A 20,992-nucleotide genomic window follows, 5' to 3' on the forward strand; every position below is an offset into this window, starting at 1 on the left:
ACACCTTCTATCACCTTGTCAATGATTGAGAATGGATGGATGGGGCAATAATTGCCCAGTTTGAATTTGTCCTGCTCTTTGTGGATGACATAACTGGGTAATTTTTTACATTATTAGGTAGATCTGAGTGTTGTAGATGCACTGGATCAGCTTAGCTAGGGGCACTGTAGTTCTGAAGCACAAATCTTCAGTGCTACATGTGAGATGTTTTCAAGGTACATAGACTTTGTGGGGGCCATTATTCGTGGGATCAAGGGCATGCCTCTTCACCCACAAATCAGATGATGAAATTATTTTCTTCCTTGAAAAGATCATGGGAGGAATTTTGACAAATAAATACTGACAGCCCTTTTGGACATAAAAGATCTTTGGTATGTTGTAAAAAACATCAGCCAACAACCTGGCAACCATTTTTTAATTTTGGTTGCAGGCCACCTACCGGATGGTAGCTTGGTGGTAGAATCTGCGAGGAAGTCAACAGCAAACCACTTCAATAACATCCTTAGTAAATGCCAGAAAAATGTCACGTACATGAGACTTGCCTAAAAGAACAAAAACCATGATTTAACACAAAGCAGTCAAGATGACTTCTGAGTTATTTGTGAAACATTTGAAAACAAATGATTTTCTAGATACATGTGATTTTGAAGAACAATGTTGTATTTATTATTCTGCAACTTATGCTTTCACAAAGGCAAGCGGTCTGTTTTCTTTCTTTCCCCAGGGAAGAAAAGACAATGAGATCATTGACCAAAATTAGTGTCAATATATATATGCCCAGATTCCTGATACTGAGTCCATTGTTTATGCTTCCAAAATATTTTCTCATAGAAATCCTACAGTAGAGAAAGAGACCATTCGGCCCATTGAGTCTGCACCAACCACAATCCCACACAGGCCCTACCCCCATATACCACCCACTAAACCCTCTACCCTACACACATCAGGGACAATTTTAGCATGATCAATCAAATCAAACCTGCACATCTTTGGACTGTGGGAGGAAATCAGAGCACCCAGAAGAAACCCACACAGACATGGGGAGAATGTGCAAGCTTCACACAGACAGTGACCTGTGTTGGGAATTGAACCCGGGTCCCTGGAGCTGTGAAGCAGCAGTGCTAATCATTGTGCTACCATGCCACTCAAAATTTTCTGTCCATTTCAACCAACTGGTTAGCCATTTTGATATCATGAAGATGGATTTTTCCTATTTCTTTTAAATGTACAGTCTAGGTGAAGGAACAAGGCAAAACAAAATTAACTTCTTTTTACAGAAAGGAAAACAAACAGTTTTGCACTCGCTGAAGAGGCATGCAATGAACATTAAGGATTGCCAATTGGAACATGTTGATGTCAGGAGGGCATCCCGATGTTATTGCGCCGCCTCATGGATATTTCATTTGGCGAGTATCTGTGGAAGTATGAATTGTGCCTGCCAGCTGTTGAAGAGCCAATTAAGCCCACTTAAAGAGCAATTAAGAGTGAACGCAAGTGGCTAACATGCTTTTACACTCAGCACACAGGTCACTCAGCCAGGCAGCTTTCACATTTTTTATGCATTCTATATTCAGGAAGAAGTCTCACAACACCAGGTTGAAGTCCAACAGGTTTATTTGGAATCATGAGCTTTCGGAGTGCTATTCCTTCATCAGGTGAGTCTACATTCAGGGCAGGCTCAAAGGCCCAGTGCATGCTGGTGAGGTGAACAGTTGGGAATTTGCCTGTGATTGTTTGGAGTTGGTGTATCAATAGTTTCTGGCATTTTTTTGTGTGTTCTAGAGAGCTGTCTGTTTTTCAGAGGTTCTCTACTGAGACCCCTTGAATGTAGAAACCTGTGCAACCTTCTGTACAAACATAGGTTTTCTTTTATTATTCATTCATGGAATATGGATGTTGCTGGCAAGGACAGCATTTGTTACCCATTCCTAATTGCCCTTGAACTGAATGGCTTGTGAGGCCATTTCAGAAGGCAGTTATAGAGTCTTAGAGGTTTACAGCATGGAAACAGACCCTTTGGCCCAACTTGCCCATGCTGCTTTTTTTTCCTAAACCTCTAAGCTAATCCCAATTACCCACATTTGACCCATATCCCTCTATACCCATCATACCCATGTAACTGTCTAAATGCTTTTTAGAAGACAATATTGTACCTGCCTCTACTACTATTTCTGGCAGCTTGTTGCAGACCCTCACCACCCTCTGTGTGAAAAATTGCCCCTTTGGATACTTTTGTATCTCTCCCCTCTCACCTTAAATTTATGCCCTCTAGTTTTTGACTCCCCAATCTTTGGGAAAAGATACTCACTATCTTGTTGATCTGTGCCCCTCATTATTTTATAGACTTTTGTAAGATCACTCTTCGCCTCCTATCCTCCAGAGAAAAAAGTCCCAGTCTATCCAGCCTCTCCATGTAATTCAAACCATCAAGTACCGGTAGCATCCTAGTAAATTTTTTCTGCACTCTTTCTAGTTTAATAATATCCTTTCTATAATAAGGTGACCAGAATGGTAGACAGTATTCCAACTGTGGTCTTACCAATGTCTTGTACAACTTCCACAAGACATCCCAAATCCTGTATTCAATATTCTGATGAAATCAAGTATGCCGAATGCCTTCTTCACCACTCTGTCCACCTGTGACTCCACATTCAATGAGCTATGAACAGGTACCCCTAGGTCTCTTTGTCTCCCCAACGCCCTATCACTAACTGAGTAAGTCCTGCCCTGGTTCTATCTACCAAAATACATCACCTCACATTTGTCTAAATTAAACGCCGCCTGTCATTCGTCAGCCCACTGGCCCAGTTGATCAAGATCCCGTTGCAATTAGAGATAACTTCCTTCACTGTCCACCATACGACCAATCTTGGTGTCATCTGCAAATTTACTAATCGTGCCTCCTATATTCTCATCCACATCATTAATATAAATGACAAATAACAGTGGATTCAGCACAGATCCCTGAGGCACACCGCTGGTCACATGCCTCCAGTTTGAAAAGCAACTCTCTACAACCATCCTCTGTCTTTTATCATTAAGCCAATTTTGTATCCATTTGGCTACCTCATCCTGGATCCGTGAAATTTAACCTTATGCAACAACCTACCATGCTTTGCCTTGCCAAAGGACTTGAAAAGGTCCATGTAGACATCATCAACTGTACTGCCTTCATCTACCTTCTTGGTTACCCCTTCAAAAAACTCAATTAAATTTGTGAAACATGATTTTCCACTCACAAAGCCATGTTGACTATCCCTAATCAGTCCTTGTGACTCTAAACGCCTGTAAATCCCATCTCTCAAAATACCTTCCAACAACTTTGCCACCTCAGATGTGAGGCTCACTGGCCTGTAGTTCCCAGGCTTTTCCCTACAGCTCTTTTTAATCAAAGCACAACATTTGCCACTCTCCAATATTCAGGCACCTCACCCGTGACTATCAATGATTCAAATATCTCGACTAGGGGACCCGCAATTTCCTCCCTAGCCTCCCACAATATCCTGGGACAATTTCATCAGGTCCCGGGGATTATCTACCTTGATGCGCTTTAAGACTTCCAGCACCTCTTTCTCTGTAATATGTACACTTCTCAAGACATCACAATTTATTTCCCCAAGTTCTCTAACATCCATGCTTTTCTCAACAGTAAATACTGATGAAAAATATTCATTTAGGATCTCACCCATCCCTTGTGAATCTGCATATAGATGACCTTGTTGATCCTTAAGAGGCCCTACTCTCTCCTTTGTTACTCTTTTGCCCTTTATGTATCTGTAGAAGCTCCTTGGATTCTCCTTTGCCTTGTCTGCCAAAACAATCTCATATCCCCTTTTTGCCCTCGTGATTTCTCTCTTAACTCAACTCCTACACCCCCACATTCTTCAAGGGATTCATTTGATCCCAGCTGCCTATGCATGTCATGTGCCTCTTTCTTCTTCTTGATCAGGGCCTCAATATCCCAAGTCATCCAGGGATAGTCACAGGTGAGGTGCCTGAATATTGGAGAGTGCCAGCCTTGTCCTTCACTCTAAGAGGAATGTGTTTACCCTGAACCCTGGTTAACATACTTTTGAAAGTATGCCACTTATTAGATGTCCCTTTGCCTTCTCACAGACTCCCCCAATTAACTTTTGAAAGTTCCTGCCTGATACCATCAAAATTGGCCTTGCCCCAGTTTAGAATTTAAACTTTTGGGCCAGACCTATCATTGTCCATAGCTATCTTAAAACTAATAGAATTATAGTCACTGGTCCCAAAGTGATCCTTCATTAACACTTCTGTCACCCGCCCTTCCTTATTTCCCAAGAGGAGGTCAAGTTTTGTCCCCTCTCTAGTCAGGCCATTTACATACTGAATGAGAAATTTCTTCTGAATACACTAAATAAACTTCTCTCCATCTAACCCTTTAATACTATGGCTGTTCCAGTCAATGTTGGGAAAATTAAAATCTCCAACTATTACCACCCTATTTTTCATGGAGCTATCTGTAATCTCCTCAATTTCCTGCCGACTATTTGGGAGCCTATAGAACAACCCTATCAAAGTGATTCCCCTCTTCTTATTTCTCAGTTCTACCCATATAGACTCAGTGACCGAACCCTCGGGTATGTCCCCTCTCAGTATGGCCATGATGTTTTCCCTTAGCAAAAGTGCAACTCCCCCTCCTCTCTTACCTCCTGTTCTATCTTTCCTATATCATCTGTACCCTGGAACATTGAACTGCCAGTCCTGACCCTCCCTTAGCCGTTACGGGTAAAGTGCACATTATTGTGGGTCTGGAGTCACATGTATGTCAGACCAGGTAAGGTTGGCAGATTTCCTTCTCTAAAGGATATTAGTGAACCAGATGTGTCTAAACACCAATCAATAATGGTTTCATGGTCATTAGTTTGTGTAGTCTTCTGGAGGGATCTTCTAAGAAGAGGGGGAGAGGACTAGAAGAGAAAGGAAGCCAGTTGCCCCAGAGTGGGACCTGTGAAATGAGAGGCACAGCTAGATGGGATACAGGGCCAGTAGGAAGTGCAAGGCAGAAGGCCTTGTAAAAGCACCACTACTCAATAGAGTTTACTGGCAGTGTTCATGCTAGTTGGACATGTTTAAGCTTTAGTGCCAAAGAAGGACCTGTCACCTTTCTATGGACGTTGTCTCCTCGATATGTGAAATGACTGGTCCCAAAATTGCATCCAGCATTGGTGGCCATCCAATGCCAGTGTCTCTGAAGTCAACAGTTGTCCTGAACTTTGATGCCTCAGGGGATCCATGTGGAGACCCCCATTTGGATGCCCACAGTTGCATCAAGCTGATCACTGATGCACTCTTCTGAAGGGGCAATACTTTCATTCACTTCAAGACCAATGAGGCTAGCCAGGCAGAGCAAGCCAGTGGAGGAGCTTTGTGCCTTTGTCAATAGAAAAGGCTTCCACTCTCTCAACCTTCAGGCTGTTGGGCCACAAGAGTCAAACACTGCAGGATCATGCCAGATATCCAGGAAGCTGCCATGTTGACTACATTGTCTGTCATATCCAGGAGCCAATAGTGTTCACTGCTTCTGCACACTTGGATGGCAGGCTCCTGGGGGATAAACGTTACCTGCTGAAAAGATGACTGATAACGCCACTGAGACACCCACTGACTGAAGTTGAGGAGAACTCTAACTGCAGTCTTTCCTCCACAGGGGCAGTAATTGAGAAGACCATAGGCCTACTCAAAGTGAGGTGTCGCAGCCTGGCCAACTCAAGGGATCACTTAAAATATTCTCCTGAGTGTGTTGTCCTTATTGCTCTCCAGTTGTGCACTGCATAATCTTCCTGGGCAGTGGGTGGGTGGGGGGGGGGGGAATAATCATCATAAAACCATAGGATCATAGAATCTCTACCGTGCAGAAGGAGGCCATTCGGCCCATTGACTCTGCACCAATGACAATCCCACGAAGGCCCTATCCCCATAACCCCATGCATTTACCCTAGCTAATTCCCCTGATACTAAAGGCCAATTTAGCATGGCAAATCCACCTAACCTGCACATCTCTGGACTGTGGGAGGAAAGTGGAGCACCCAGAGGAAACACACACAGACACGGGGAGAATGTGCAGACACAGTGACCCAAGCCAGGAATCAAACCCAGGTCCCTGGTGCTGTGAGGCAGCAGTGCTAAACACTGTGCTACCATGCTGCCCATTGCCAGATGAAGACAGCAATCCTGCTCCACAGGCTACTGAGTACCGAATCTGAGGAGGAACCTGAGGAGTCCCAGGGGGAGAAATAGGATTTGGACATAAGGATGCTTATGGGAGGAAAGGAGACTAGAGAGGCCTTGATTCAAAGGACTTTCAGTTAGGAAGCCAAAGCAAGGACTAAGGGTGATGCCAAGTGAAATGCCATCTTACTGATTGTTGCTGATGTGACACACCTGTCATCTTCACTCAAGTCCTGGCCTCTGAAATACTCTTTGTACCTCTTCATATAAGTGATGTATGACTCCCAGACCTCTTCCCTAACAACAAGGAATTGCATGTAATCTAACTTTGTAATAATGAAGGCAAAGGTATAAATGCAGCAGTATACACGTGCCAAGGAAATACTAATCATTCGTGAGACCCCAAATGTGATTGTTGCGACTTTAATTTCAGCTTGTGAGTGCTACTTCTTGGTGTTGCCCTTCCGCTAGCAGTTGGATTGGAGGCAGGCTGTTGGCTAATGCCCTGATGGCCTTGATGACCTTAGTAGTCATCCTCTGGTTGCCAGAGCCTATGTAAGCTTTGTCTAGGGTGGGGGAGTTCAGTGTCATTGCTTGGCACTCCCCAGTCATCATTGTCTCATCAGATGAAATGGTCACTGGCAGAGAGGCAGAGGAGCAGATGCCATCATCAAGAGCACCCTGAGAGGGGTCCCAAGAAGCAAATTGCATGTCACCACCAACATGAGGTTGGCTTGAATCTCCCTGCTCACCACTGATGGATGGGCAGCTAGCAGGGTTACTAGGTGTCTCATCCATCTCTCACATTGGCAGTGACCATCTTGTAAATCAAAATGTAACCCCAGAAACACTTGATTAAATTCCTGCAGCTGCCTCTCCATCAAAGTCGCTATAGAGGAAGCTGTGTATTCTGATCTCTGGACCAACGTACTGTTCATACTACTCATCAAACCCTCCAACACTGACAGCATGGCAAAGATCAGGGATCTTTGCCAGATTTTCACATGCTTCCCGCTGGATATCCAGCATCTGCTACTTGCCTCTCACCTGCAGGGTTGAGCCTCACTCAGAACACATTTCACATGGGCCAGGAGTTAATTAGCCTGCCAGCATGAAATTTGTTTTGGGAGTTGATTGCCATCAGGAGCAGGTTTCATCTTTGCTTCTGGTCCCATCGATTGTGCTTTCCTCCCAGGCTGAAAATTTAGGCCATAGTGTCTCTGCAGAGATGGGTGGTGGAAGAAAAAAATCTTTATAAAAAGGATAAAGTTTGCAAGGTTCTGAGCTTGTCAATCTAATGCTCCCTCATGTGAAGATGGGCTGCTGGTCCCAATAGATATCTGGACGTTTTCACGAACAGAGCTTCAGCGTGGAGGATAATAGAACTGGAGCATAATCAATCCTTCTCGTCTCAACCTCTCAGGTTTCCATCAATGTGAGGTTTCCTAGCTAAATACTGAGAGCCACAATGTTTTCAGACAAGGCAAGGACAGTGTAAGCTGGGCAGCCACCCTCCTTCTCAGTTCATTCTCATCTGAGTTTTAAAAAACACAAATTCAAAACATAAAGCTCATCCACGTTAGTTGATTTCCAACATCACCAGAGCCCCTGCCTTTGAAACAGTTCTTTTTTCCCCACCAAATAGGCAAATAACTCTCTTGCTAAGCTAGTCAGGTGATTTCTTGGAAAAGGTATGCTTGCACATAGTCAAGGTGAAATTTTAAGTTTATTTTGAAAATCCCAGGAGACCATGTAATGCAATGTCCTTTCAAATTAAAAAAAACTAGTTCCTGAAGACATGATTCTAACACATTTAAAATTAAAGTGAATAATTCTCAAAATGAGATGTGAATTATTCCATTTAGGAAATTAGCCTAAGGCTTCAATGAGTTTAAATCAAATTAATGATAGCATAAAATCCACATCCAAGAAAATAAAGCTCTCCTGTCTCCATTTGCAAATATTTAAAGCCTTCAAACCTAAGTTTGAAGTGAACTACTGCATAAACTCACAACTGGATATCTTTTGGGGATAATACATTTTAAACTTTAATTGCAGCAGACCATAAAATATGCTGTACTCAGGCAGAATGCACTGGGAGTGAGATTGAAGTTGAAAATTATCAATTTTTGTGACATATTATTTATTGACATTGGGAAAGAATTTTCTGAGCTCTGAAGGTGCTACAGCAAGAGTCAAAGCAGGAAATACTGAACAAAGTGCAACAGAAACTTTGTTGTCGCATAACTTCATATCCCAGTTATACATCACAAAGTGAATGCAAAAGAATACCTTTGAGGCAGTGTTTGTTGCTGAAAAATGGAAAAATAGCTTGTACATGTACAGTAGTTTAAAATTAAAATCATTCTTCACAGAGCATATATTAAATGTTGAATCCTGGTGGGTGTGTTGGAGGAATCAATATAGTTACAGCGCACAACAAGGCCATTTGGCCTGTCGTGTCCTTGCTGGCTCTCTGTGAAATCTACTCAGATAGTCCAACTTGCCTATATTTTCCCCGTAGGTCTATAAAGACTTTCCCCTTTGATTATTATCCAATTCTCTTTTGGAAGTTACGATTGAATCTCTATCTCGGCTGTTCACCTCCCCATTCCCCCGTCCCCCCTCCCCTGTCCCCCCTCCCCCTCCCTCCTCCCCCTCCCCCCACCACCCCTCAGAATGTTTTGCAGTGATTCAAGTGACATCCTTGACCCTGGCACCAGGAAGGCAACATACCATCCTACAATCACATCCCCAGCCGTAGAAAATGGCTGCATGCTTCTCTATCAAATGCATTAGCACTATTGCTTTGATCAATTACACTTTTCATATGAGATCTCAATCTCATGCATGCACTGCAATGACACCAACTGCTGCTGAAGCTCCCTCATCTGATAACGTTACACTTATTACACCACAGTCCAAATATACCAGAAACTGAGTTAATAGTGTCACTGATCTGGACAAGGGAAAGGAGATATTGATGGGAGCTTGAAAACAATAGCCGTGCTTTGAACTCAGGGTTGGGTAGGACAGGCTGAGCAGAAAGCTAGCACTATGTCACCACAATACCAAAATGACAGTTGACTGCCTTGGAAGTGGCCTAGGTGCATTGATCAGCAGCCAGGCCTGCCCATGTTCAAGCGCACAAAAGTCATCGGCTGTCAGAAGCTCAAGCGTCTCCAAATGAAACACAGCAGTCTTTCATAGCCATGATGCGGTTACTCACTGAACCTGAGAAGAGGGATAGATTATGGAAGCATTTTATGAGAAGTGAACTATAGGATGACACAGAGTAAGAAACGAACTGAAGGCAAGTCTTGCATTGGAAATTTAATTCCTCACCTATAATCACATGTAGCACCTTGGCTTGCAATGTAGTTTTATAGCAGTTTCTGGAACCACATTTTTAATTTATTTATTCTGTGGGCATCACTGGTAAGTATATCATTTATTTCCCATTCCATTAGCGTTGAGATGGCTGTGATGAACCACCATGCATTGAACCATGCATTCCTTGTGCTGAAGGTTCTGCCAAGTTCTGGTAGGTTCTGCAATGGAGGTCCATGATTTTGATCTAGTGATGATGGAGGGTGAAGCATTTCCAAATCAAACTGGTGTATGACTGAGGGGAATTGGAGGTAGTAATATTTTTATATGCCCGCTGTCTTCATTGTTCTCAGTGGAAGAGATCACAGGTTTTGGAGTCGCTGTGAAAAAACCTTAGTAGATCTGTTAAGGATGTGGATAGGATGCCAATAAAACAGGCTGCTTTTCCTGGATGGTGTCGAACTTCTTGTTGGAGCGGCACTAATCCAGGCAAGTGTAGAATATTCCATCATACTTGTATAAGTGGTGCAAAGGCTTTGAGAGTCATGTGAGTCACTTAACGTGAATACTAAGCCTCTGGCCTATTATAGGTCTATAACAATATTCTATTCCACTGAAACTAGAAACAAAATTCTAGTTTGGAGTATTAGTCTCAGAAAGTCTCTCATAAAATCAGCAGGTTACCACATCTTTCATAGACAGTTAATGACCATTCTTCAGCCTCTCTGCCATGCTGTATACTCTGCATTCTGCCTGATATCAACTTCTCTAAATCAGCCCCAACATCTGCAGTCCTTTGTTCCATGCCCTCACATTGAGTTGATTGACTCACCTAGATTTTTCATAGTTTGTCTAGGTTGCCCTGCAACAAAGTGAAGCCCTGAGGCTTGTTGGTGCACAGCGGAGTGAGGAATTCCAAATATCCCAGCCATATGCTGGACATCTTGAGACAGGAGCACCAAATGCATTCTTCTCTTCATGGCAGAGCCTCTAAGATCATCATCCGTGCACTGTCCAGACTTGATGTACAGCTACATCAGTTTCTACTACATCTTTGTGTCTCGCCACATGGGAATTTGCAGCTAAACAATTTGTAATCCCTTTTGTGGATATCCCTGGGTTGATGAGTGCAAGGGAGAGGATGAATGATGAAGCAAGTGAGTGGCCACCAACATTGACATAGGTAGAGGAAATTGCTCTTCAGCATCCTTCACATCTGTCCTGTGACTCACAACCACTAATGGGAATTCAGTATTGTTCAGCTAACTGCTGGAGCATCATTCTGTCTCAATTGTTAACCTTCATGATGAAACTAGAAGTAAAAGTAAAGTTTATTTAATAGTCACAAATAGGCTTACATTAACACTGCAATGAAGTTACTGTGAAAATCCCCTAGTAACCACAGTCCAGCTCCTGTTCAGATATGCTGAGGAAGAATTTAGTGTGGCCAGTGCACCTGACCTGCACATCTTTGGACTGTGTGAGGAAGCAGGAGAACCCAGAGGAAACCCATGCAGACATGAGGAGAACATGCAAACTCCACACAGACAGTCACCCAAGCCGGGAATCAAACATGGGTCCCTGGCGCTGTAAGGCAGCAATGCTAACCACCGTATCACCCACTATTAATTAGTGAGCGGATTGAAGAGTAGAAATATTAAATAAGTTACACACACACACACACACACAGTCTCTCTCTAAAGGTTAGCACATCTCCATTCCCAATTCCTAGAACAGAGTTGAATTAAATGATTTCCAGTTGAAGTATTACAGCAGATTGGTACAAATTCAGCTCCAGTGGCCTACAGTTCCCTAGCATGATGTGCTGTTTCCCCTTTCAGGAGAAATATGTTACATTTATTGGTTACTGCAGTCTTCAGATCCTGCAGTTGCAATTTCTCAAGACTCGTGAACTGGGCACTATAATGTTAGGAAGCAAGAACCAAAGATGAGAGATTCAAATGAGTAACAAGAGGAATTGAGAATTAATATCTCTTCCAAGTTTTATTTCTTCTATGGTAAGAAACAAAGTGCCACATGATACCTCAGACAGCTGCTTGAATATAGAGCTGCAGAATATGCTTCTCTGTATTTCAGTAAGCTGCTCTATTATTTAGCTGGCAGGACACAATTTTTGCTGGCCCTGTGAAGTCATTAGACTAGTTCCAAAATTGTAAATAATCCTGGTGGTTATGGGGTCTTATCCACAGCTGTCCATGTGAGGCATGCAATGGCCTCTTTTCTTCCAAGTTGGAAGAGAGCTCTAAGAAATTAAGATGCTCTCCTTTTCGCTTCTGCTGCAGCAGTTATTTACTTCCTCTTGCATAAGTCTGTACAATCTTTCAATTGTATGCAGTCCCTTAAAATATGTGGAAATAAATGCAGGAAAATATTAGTTGGTCTACTGACCCTATCCAATACAGTAAAGATACAACTGAGTATAAAGGCATTGAGATATACAGGACAGAAAAAGGCCCTTCAGTCCATCGTGGATGCACTAATCAAAGGTCAAATTTTTTTTTATAGCTGTTTTTTAAATTTAACTTAAACTGCAGGTTAAAGAGTGTGACAAGCTGTAGGCTACTGCAACCTTAAAAAATTATAGTAAAAATGTTTAGTAATTGTTGAAACTTGACTCTCATTTTCAATTTAAAACAGTATTCTAAACCTGTTTTCTAGCACTTGGCGCATAGCTCTGTACGTCTTGGCATCGAAAATGCACATTCAAATACTTCTAAATTGTCATGATCATTAGGCATCACGATCTCAATGTTCCTTATCCAACAGCAGCCATATCACCGTATTTAACCCATTTCCTGCACCTCTGCAGTCACTTGTTTTCCCAACCTCAAAACTATGATAGGATATTCATTTTCCTCACCTTTCACCTTAGCAGTCTATACATTCAAAGGATCATGTCAGCCATCTCCATCGTGAAGCCATCACCAAACACATCTTCTCTTAACCTCCAAAATCATCAATCTGTAGGGACCTTTCCCTCCGTGACATCCTGGTCCACTTCTCCATCACTGCATCACCTTTCTTTGTAATTGCAGGTCTAACATCCACCCCTTTACCTCCTCCCTCCTTATCACTAAAGGCTTCAAATGTTCCTTTCAGGTGAAGCGGTGTTTCACTTGCACCTCTTTCAATTTAGTTTACTATACTCACTGCTCACATTACGGCCTCCTCTACATTGGGAAGACACAACGCAGATTGGGTGACCAATTTGAGGAACGCCTTACTCAGTCTGTGAGCATGACTCTGACATTCCCACTGTTTGCGATTTCCACTCACTATTCTGCTCCCATGCCCACATGTCTGTCTGTTGCCATGTTCCAGTGAAGCCTAACGTAAACTGGAGGAGCAGCACCTCATCTTCTGATTATGACATTTACGGCCTTTTGGTTTTAACATTGAGTGCAACAACTCGAGACCAGGAACTCTTTCCTCCATTTAGATTTTTTTTTCCCAATCCCCTCCCCTAAAGAGTCATCTGTAACTTAAATAAGCAAAATACTGTGAATGCTGGGATCTGAGACAAGAATAGAGGATGCTGGAATAACTCAGAAGGTCTGGCAACATCAGTAAGGAAAGAAAACAGAGTTAACGTTTCAAGTCCTTTTGGCTGTTCGTCAGAACAGAAGAGAGAGTGAATGTGTTAGTTATTAAAGTGTAGCTGTGAGAGATTGCAACAAAAAATAGCAACTATAAGTGCAAAATGCAGATGGTCTGGTGTGAGAAGGGGAGGGAGGAATTTGCATTGAGGCAATGCATGTTTGGGATGTTTTTAACAAGGGGTTGAAAATTGTGGAAAAAGGTCACAGTCTAAAGCTGCCAAACTCAACAACTGTAACTTGTGCTGACCTTTGGTCCAGTGCCATACCTTTATCAGCACCTCCTTTAGTCTTTAACACTACCATTAACACATCTTTGTCTTGTGTCAATTGCATCTTTGTCAATCACTCTTGAGTTCCCATCTACCCCGACCTTTAATTCTGCTCCATCTTATCCACCCTCTGAACCCCACTGTATAATCCATCACATTTCTGCCTGTCTTCAGCCCTGAAGGTGAGTCATATGGACTCAAAGGGCCTGATTTTGCCATTGCGTTGCACCTATGTTTGGGCAAGAAAACTTGCTAAAGTCAGGCGTGAGCCCATTAGCACAATCCATGCCCACGTCCATGCAGATGCCCACTTTACCAAGGCCTGTGATCCAAACCGTGCCTGAAATGTGCGCAATGGCAATTTAAATGCATTTGCATGTATTTAAATTGAATTAATAGGCTGCCCACCCAACTTTACCAGCATTTCCCGCTTTACCATCGCGTTCGTGTGTCTAGATTCGGCACAAAACAGACATGCTCAGCGAAGGTTGGTTTCGGGCGCTCCAGCTTCTGAAGAGGTAAGTTCAGAGCTTCCAACGGCTCTCTGACTCAGATTGGTGGTGGTAGTATGGGGCGGAAGGGGAGGTGGGGAGCCCGATCATTCTCTGGCTGGGGGATAAGGGGAAGAGGGAGACCTGAGCATTCTGTGGTTGGGGGTTGTGGGGGGTGCCAGATCACTCTCTAGTGAGGTGTGCGAGGTGGGTTGGGGAGGGAGACCAGATCATTCTTTGTTGGGGGAAGGGAGGAGGGAGGCCAGATCACTTTCTGGTGGGTGGGTGCGGGTGGGGGTGGGGGTGGGGGGTGGTAGGAGGCCAGATTGTTCTTTGGTGAGGGAGAGGAGAGAGGACAGGGGGAGGGGGGACTGCGGCCACTCTGCGTGCGATCAGTGCAGGGAAGGGGGGGCAGAGGGTCGCAATCAGTCTGGATAGCAGGGGGGGTGGGTGGATAAGGGGGCAGTTATGTTCTGGAGGTGGGACGATATCTGTGGGGGCCATCGCTCTTGGGCCACTTTATCCACATTTTGTGGCCTGGGAGCGAGGTGACAGGGACACGTTTTTTCAAAACTTTTTTCACTCCACATGTGCAGTTCAATGTTCCGATCGGAGCTCCAGCGTTTCGGAAGTGATAAGCCCTGCCACGGCGCAATTCAGACTCAATTTTTTTTCAGACCAAGTGCGTATGGTTGCACCTGAGAACAGGTTTCCAAGTTGGATCTGAATTGCACCCAGATTCAACACTTAGAATCAAAATGATAAAATCAGGCTCAAAATGTTAACTCTGGGGTGGCACAGTAGTAAAAAGTGTGACAACGCCAGGTTTTAGTCCAACCTATTTATTTGATAATATTCTCACTAGCTTTCGAGGGGACAGCCTCTTCGTCAGGTGAATGGAGAGTTCTGGCCTCAGACAGAGCATATAAAGCACAGACAGTTTAGAGATTACTGATTAAAATGCGAATCCTTACACCTAACCTGCTGTTCAAGACCTGAAGTGGCTGATAATGTGAGTGGTAGGAGCACTGATCACAGTTTAAAGAGATGTGTATTGTCTCCAGACAGTACAGTAAGTGAGGTTTTGCAAACCCAGGCAAGTCACGGGGGTTACAGATAGTGCGACATGAACCCAAGATCCCTGTTGAGACCGTCCTCATGTGTGCGGAACTTGGCTATCAGTCTCTGCTCAGCGACTCTGCGCTGTCGTGTGTCGTGAAGGCCGCCTTGGAGAATGCTTACCCGAAGGTCAGAGGCTGAATGCCCGTGACCACTGAAGTGTTCGCCAACAGGAAGGGAACAGATTCGCATTTTAATCAGTAATCTCTAAACTGTCTGTGCTTTATATGCTCTGTCTGAGGCCAGAACTCTCCATTCACCTGACGAAGAGGCTGTCCCCTCGAAAGCTAGTGAGAATATTATCAAATAAATAGGTTGGACTAAAACCTGGTGTTGTCAGACTTTTTACTGTGTTTACGCCAGTCCAACGCCGGCATACCCACATCGTGGCACAGTAGTGCAGTGGTTAGCACTGCTTCTTCACAGTGCCATGGACCCCGGTTCAATTCCCAGCTTGGGTTGCTGTCTGTGTGGAGTATGCACATTCTTCCTGTGTCTGTGTGGGTTTCCTCTGTGTGCTCTGGCTTCCCCCCACATTCTGAAAGACCTACGGGTTAGGTGCATTGACCCCGAACAGGTGGCAGACTGTGGCGACTAGGGGAATTTCACAATAATTTCATTGCAGTGTCAATGTAAGCCTTACCTGTGACTAATAAATTAACTTTCTACAGATGCTGTTGAGTCTTTCCAGCAGTTCTTGTTTTTATCACAGCCACATCGTTCCCTGGAAGAGACAATAAATGACAAAATTACACCTTACTCCATGCCTTTCCAACATACCTGGTTTAGGGTTTCTCCTTTTTTTAAATTCAATCATGGGACATGGGCATCGCTAGCTGACCAGAATTTATTGCCCAATCCTGCTGCATTATGGAAAATATAACCTACAAATAGTTTCAGTCACTTCACCTGCCAATTCACCACAATACACCACATGGCTCAGTTGGTAGAACTCTTGCTTCTAAGTCAGAAGTATATCAAGTCACAGTCAAGCACCTGAACATAAAAATCTAGGCTGACACTCCAACATAGTATTGAGGGAGTGCTGCACTGTTGATGTTGTCTTTCAAATGAAGTATTAAGCTAAAGCCCTGTCTGCTTTCTCATGTGATACAAAAGATTGCATTGTGCCGTTCAAAGAATGATGTCATGGCCAATATTTACCCTGATGTGGAGATGCAGGCGTTGGAAGGAACAGAGTGTTCCGAAAGCTTGTGGGATTTGCTACAAATAAACCTGTTGGACTTTAAGCTGGTGTTGTGAGACTTCTTTCAATATTTATCCTGTCAGATATCCTGTCTTTGGATTTGTTTGCTGTCTCATATGGATACAAAAGATCCAACAGCACTTGAGAAGCTCAACACCATCCAAGACAAAGCACCCTGCTTGATGGGCAATCTATCAACAAACATTCATGCCCTCCATCACGGACACACAGTAGCAGTAGTGTAACCATCCACATGATGCACTGTAGGACCTCATCAAGGTTCCTTAGGCAGCATCTTCCAAACCCACAACCATTACCATCTAGAAGGACAAGAGCTGCATACAAAATACTACCACTGAAAGTTCAACTCTTCCATCTTATTATCACCCTGCATTGGAACAATATTGCTCTTCTTTCACTGCCACTGAGTCAAAATCCTGGACCTCCCTTCCTAACAGCACAGTGGGTGTACCTACACCACGTGGACTTCAATAGTTCAAGGATGTGGCGCACCACCACCTTCTCAAGGCAAGTAGGGATGGGCAGTAAACATTGTCTTAGACAGTGACCTCCACATTCCATAAATGAGCTTAAAATATGCACTATTTTGATGAAGTTTTCCCCAGTGTCCTAGCCAATATTTATTTCCCAATTAACATCATATTGTTCATTGTGAGTACATAGAAGAAAAGTAAATGTCATTAAGATATATGCAGTGTCAGCTCTGCAGGAACTCTGCATCTTCAATTGCTTCATCAATAACCTTCCTTCCATCATAAGATCAGAAGTGGGAATGTTCACTGAAGACTGCACATGTAACGTAACATTCACCTCAGATACTGAAGCAGTTCAAGTCCAAATGTGGTAAGACCTGTACCATATTCAGATTTGGGCTGACAAGTGGCAAGTAACATATGCGCCACACAAGTGCCAGGCAATGATCATTGGCAACAAGAGAGGATCTAAACATTGCCCTTTGACATTCAATGGCATTACCATTGCTGAATTCCCCAATACCAATACCCTGGGAGTTACCATTGACCAGAAACTGAACTGGACTAAGTATTTAAATACTGTGGCTATTAGAACAGGTCAATGACTAGGAAGCCTATGATGAGTAACTAACCTCCTGATGACCCCCCCTCCCCCAAAAAACTTGTCCACCATCTACAAGGCACAAATCAGGAGTGTAATGGAATACTCTCCTGGATAAGTGCAGCCCCAACAACACTCAACAAGTTCTACACCATCTAGGACAAAGCAGCCCATTTGATTGCTGTACCTTCCACAAGCATTCACTCCCTCCACTACTTATGAATAGTGGCAGCTGTGTACCATCTAAACGTTACACTGCAGGAACTCAGCAAGGTTTCTTAGGCAGCAACTTCCAAACCCTGACTACTACTATCTAGGACAAGAACAGCAGATACCTAGGAACAGTACCACCTGGAGGTTCCCCTTCAAATCACTCAATATCCTGAATTGGAAATATATTGCTTTTCCTTCACTGTCACTGGGTCAAAATCCTGGAATTCCCTCCCTAAATAGTCCTATGGTGTATCTAGACCTCAAGGACTGCAGCAGTTCAGGAAGACAGCTCGCCACTACCTTCTGAAGGGCAAGTAGAGATGGGCAATAAAGCTGGCCAGCAATGCCTACATCCCATGCTGTTGTTTGTGGCAACTTACTGTGCACAAATTGACTGCCCCCTTTCCTATATTGCAACAGTGACAGTGGCAGTGACTTTAAGGTGAGAGGGGAGAGATACAAGTGTCCAACGGGGCAATTTTTTCACACAGAGAGGAGGTGAGTGTCTGGAACAAGCTGCCAGAGGTGGTGGTAGAGGCATTTTAAAAAGCATTTAGATAGTTGCATGGGCTAAATGCGGGCAATTGGGATTAGCTTAGGGGCTTTTAATAAAAAGGGTGGCGTGAACAAGTTGGGCCAAAGGGCCTGTTTCCATGCTGTAAACCTCAATGACTGTATGACTACACTTCAAAAAGTAATCAATTGGCTGAAAAACACTTTGGGAGGTTTGATGGTTGTAAAAGGCACTACATAAACGTAAGCTTTCCTTTCTTTATTTCCTTTGGTGCATAATTAGTAACACAGAGCAGCAGCAGTTGTTAACAAGATTATGTTTAGTTCCTTCTTGAAACCCATTAAGGTTGATTTTTGCACCACCAATGCCAGCCATCTGTTCCACATACTTGTCACCTTTTTATTAAAATAGACATTCCCACTGCATTTTCCATTCTTTTTGTCTTTAATTTGTGAATATCATCCGTTTAAATCCTACACAGGGAGAAAAGATTACTTGGATCCAATTAGTGCCAAACTTTTCAAGTCTTAAACACTTGTATTGTATCCTCTTTCATTTTTTTCTTTAGGGTAGTCAGTCTTTTGTCATATATCACTCTCTTAAATCAATGCTTCCCAAGCTGCTTACCAATGTGACTGCACTTTAGCACTTGCAGATTGATGCGACTCCGAACACCAACAAAAACAAAACAGCAATATAGTATAATTCAGTATTTAATTATTAAGCCTGCAAATTAAAGATTAACATACAATACACCACGCACAAAGGAAAAGCTGTGTTTTAGAACTATTTTGTTAAAATAATAGAAACCATAGAAACCCTACAGTGCAGGAGGAGGCCATTTGGCCCCATCAAGTCTGCACCAACAATAATCCCACCCAGGCCCTATCCCTTTCACCCCACATATTTACCCTGCTAATCTCTTTAACATCTGCATCCCAGGACACTGAAGGGAAATTTAGCATGGCCAATCAATCTAACCCGCACATCTTTGGAGTATGGGAGGAAACCCAAGCAGACATGAGGAGAATGTGCAAACTCCACACAGATAGTGACCCAAGCTGCAAATTGAACCTGGGTCCCTGGAGCTGGAACTGTGAGGCAGCAGTGCTAACCACTGTGCCACCATGCTGCCCTCTGTTATTACTTAAAATTATTAAAGCTATGTTATTAAAATGTTATTTTATGTAGTCACAGGGCCTAATGAGTCTCAAAACCTGGCAGTGTTTTGGAACTGTACACCTCATCTCCAGTTGACATCCGGGATTGACTGATATTGAAGTCTGATGCTGACAAATGTGCTAAATCCAGCTTCATCCAAATATGTGCTGGCAAGAAGAATCATTGCTGCTAATGTATGTAGTGCAATGTCAGGATTGTCAGTCTTTACTCTGAATCAGAACTCTGACTCTAGGAATTGCTTCATTTACAAATCGATTGCATAAAATTTCAATAAGCCATCTAATTTCAGCTGTGGGCAAATCCTGCTCCTCAGGCTGACGTTGAAAAAGCTTTTGGACACGATCGAATCTTCATCACAGCCAGGATGCAAAGTGCACCTTCAGGCAGCTGAGATGGGCAGTCATCACATGAGTGGAACACTGTTCAATTTCACCATCAGATAGAAATTTGGAAAGTTTGGGGGGGTGGGGGAGGGTGGAAAAATCATAGTTCAACTTTATTACTCTTTCAAAATGCAATTTTGCCTCTTGAATTGTCATGCAATCTGCCAGGGCTTCACTAAACGGTTGCGCCCCCCCCCCTCCCCCACTTCCCACCAGTTTCTAATGCATTCCTGGTTCATCTTCGATCTTCTCCACTCCATAAATTTGGACTCATTGAAAACTCAGCTGCCTGTGTCCTCACTTGCAGCAAGTTCTATTCACCCTATGCATTCTGACCTATGTCGGCTTCTGATTAAGCAATATTTCAACTTAAAAATTCTGATCCTTATTTTCAAGTTGTTCCACAGCTACCTCTGTTTACTACATTAAGGCACGTCTTAAAATCTACTGCTTTTGATTGTTCATCCTAATATGTCCTTAGGTTGCTTGGTGTCAAATTTAGGCTTTATAATGCTCCTGTGAAGCACCCTGGGATTTTTTATTTACTGCATTAAAGATGCTTTCTAAATAAAGTTGTTGCTGATGGTTTTAATGACTCGACCTCTAAATACTGGCAAATAATTAGAAATATATTTTCTTCATGAGGTAAATTTATCAAGCTAACTTTCAACAATTCTTAAAATCTAGGGCAGGATTTTGTGGCCTTGCTCATCTCGAAACCATAAAACCCCGCTCAAAGTCAATGGACCTTTCCATTGTCCACCCCTCGCCCACTCCAACTCCCATGATGGGCGGTGTGGTAAAATTCCAGTTCTAGACTTCCTTGAAAATCCCACCAGTTCAGCCAGAGACATGCCATGGATTTTCTGGCAAGAAGTCAAAAAGCTTTTCTATTGATATACTGACAGGATGTCAAGTTTCCTCTTTACAAATATTGGCAAGATATCAAAGCACATCCATTCACATGGTCCAAATTGTTTTGGAGGAAACAATAAATCCAATTTTCTAATTTAACCAATATCATTTCAAGTCTGTACAAGACCTTTTTTTTGCAGTGAGCAACAATGACAAAATTGTAATGGAGACAAAGGAATAAAAATGACTGCTGCAAGCAAGTGTAAATACAACAGCTTATTGCAACTCTCAGAACTTCAGAAAGTGCACCACAAATAATGAATTGCAGTAGCACAAATGTAAAATACTGCAGCTGCTGGAAATCTGAACTAACCTGCTCAAGACTTGAACCATTACCTCCGTTTTTATCTCCATAGCTGCCTCCTGATCTATGGCGTATTACCAGTGCTTTCTGTTTTTGTAATGAATTTAGTGACTGTTTCTATATAAACAAAATAGGAACCATGCACACAGACA

The 20,992-nt window shown here is 43.1% G+C and overlaps 1 long non-coding RNA gene across 1 annotated transcript in view; it reads right to left on the minus strand.

Moving 5' to 3' along the window:
* Positions 1-445: 445 nt before the first annotated feature.
* Positions 446-20,992, minus strand: part of LOC145351847 (uncharacterized) — a 48,029-nt gene continuing 27,482 nt past the window's right edge. Inside the window, exons 5-6 of the long non-coding RNA XR_013888462.1 lie at positions 15,671-15,751; positions 446-542 (exon numbers count right to left, since the gene is read on the minus strand). This is a non-coding gene — a long non-coding RNA (uncharacterized LOC145351847). The remainder of the gene's footprint in view (positions 543-15,670; positions 15,752-20,992) is intronic.

The sequence above is a fragment of the Carcharhinus amblyrhynchos genome, chromosome 13 (assembly GCF_965287045.1).
Source record: "Carcharhinus amblyrhynchos chromosome 13, sCarAmb.v2.hapA, whole genome shotgun sequence".
NCBI classification, from domain to species: Eukaryota; Metazoa; Chordata; class Chondrichthyes; order Carcharhiniformes; family Carcharhinidae; genus Carcharhinus; species Carcharhinus amblyrhynchos.